The 1,943-nt window shown below is 38.0% G+C and overlaps 1 pseudogene; it reads left to right on the forward strand.

Moving 5' to 3' along the window:
• Positions 1 to 336: 336 nt before the first annotated feature.
• On the forward strand, positions 337 to 1,661 carry LOC120073568 (heavy metal-associated isoprenylated plant protein 3-like; annotated as a pseudogene).
• Positions 1,662 to 1,943: the final 282 nt, after the last annotated feature.

Genomic DNA, 1,943 nt, shown 5'->3' on the forward strand with positions numbered 1-1,943 from the left:
AAGCACATAAACTCTGCTCACAATCCATTATGTTCACAGTGAGCTGAATAAATCATTAGGTTCTTAAGAAAAAGAGAAAGAAAAGACTAAATGACTAGAAAACTATTTAGGAAAAATTGAAAAACAGAATCGAAAAAACAAGAACGCTAAAAGAAAAAAAAACCTCCCAATCAAAGATGAAATCGAAAAAAGAAAAACGAACTCACGAATTGGAATTCACTAGAAGAAATTCGGACTTTAATGTCGGTTGGAAAAAGTGAAATCGGATGTATAACGTCGGTTTAAAAAACCGGATCTTTAATGTCGGTTTTAAACCGACATTGAAGATGGGCTTTAATGTCGTTAAAGGTATAATGTTTTTTTTCTTATTTTATTAAACAATATATCCCTAAATCGCGCGCTCCTTCTCTTCTTTACGCCCAAACCCTTCTCCGTCGCGCCATCATTAAACCTTACCTCGCCCAATCCCTAAACCTTTCCCTCGTCGTCCGTCGATTGTTATCAGCTTTCTTCCTCGCCGTTCATCGATCGTTCTTCAGCTTTCTTCGCTCGCCATCCGTCGATCGTTCTTCAATTATTAGAGTGATTTACCTGTTATCGACAATGCAAGAATCTGACACCATTAATATGGCTCTGTTTTTTGTTTGTTCTTCAAGTGTATAGTCTGTGAAAGCTGAGATTGATGGCAACAAATTAATAGTAACGAGGAAGAAAATAGACGCAATGAAACTCCGTGAGAAACTTTCAAATAAGATGAAGAAGAAAGTGGATTTGATTTCACCACAGCCCAAGAAGGAAAAAGACTCGAAGCCCAAAGATAAGATCGACGATGACCAGACTTCTTCTAATAACAACAAATCCGACAAGAAAACAGATGAGAATAAGAAGAAATCCAAAGAGGTAATTTTAAAAATCAATAAACCCCCTAATGAAAAATCGGTCCCCTCTGTGATTCTATTTGATTTTGTGTGTTGTTCTTTGTCTTTTCAGTCGCCGGTGACGACAGCGTTGTTGAAGGTTTCATTACACTGTTAAGGCTGTATGGAGAAGATGCAGAGAGTAACAGCGAAATTCAAAGGTAAGAGATATAAATCAACAATTATTATCACTAAACAAGAACATGATTTCTGATTTAATTTGATTCTATTTGATTTCAAATAGGCGTTCAAGAGATGTCAGTGGACAGACAAAAGGATTTGGTGACAGTGAAAGGCACAATGATGTTAAGGCCTTAAGTGGTAGCTTAACTGGGAGACTAAAACGGACCGTTGAAATTTTCCCAATGAAAAAGGAGAAGGATAATAACAAAAACGAAGGCGGCGGCGGTGGCGACAAGAAAGACCCCCTGCCACCAGTGACGGCAATGGCAATGACAATGGTAATGGCAACGAAAATGGTAATGGCAACGAGAATGACAATGGTGGAGGTAAGAAGAAAAAGAAAGGTGGTAACGGTGGCGGCGGCGGCGGCGACGGAAATGTAGGGAAGATGAAGGTGGAGGTAAAATAGAAGGGAGCAAAATGGAGTATATGGGAATGGTAGGAATAGGGTATGGACACGGATACGAATACATGTACAGGCTGGGTGGGCTTGTGGGGGAGAATTTACACACACCACAATTGTTTAGTGATGAGAATCCAAATGCTTGTTTTATAATGTAAGAACGAATTTGGGGAAGAGAAGAAGAGACGAGTGTAAAAAGTGAGAATAGTTTTTAGTAGTATGGTTAAAATAGGCATGATCCGTAGCTCTTTAGATGAGCATATATTTGGAAGAGACAAATTTATTTATTTTGGCCGCGATGATCTGCTCTAATATTGCAATATGGTTGAAATAGGCTACATGTGTATTTTGACATACATTGCGTAAGTATTACTTAGCTAGATTCACTCATGTATACTTTGTTTCATGTTGATAAATAATATCTTTTACTTTGTTTAGGT

The sequence above is a fragment of the Benincasa hispida genome, chromosome 3 (assembly GCF_027475165.1).
Source record: "Benincasa hispida cultivar pf3 chromosome 3, pf3_genome.v1.1, whole genome shotgun sequence".
NCBI lineage: Eukaryota > Viridiplantae > Streptophyta > Magnoliopsida > Cucurbitales > Cucurbitaceae > Benincasa > Benincasa hispida.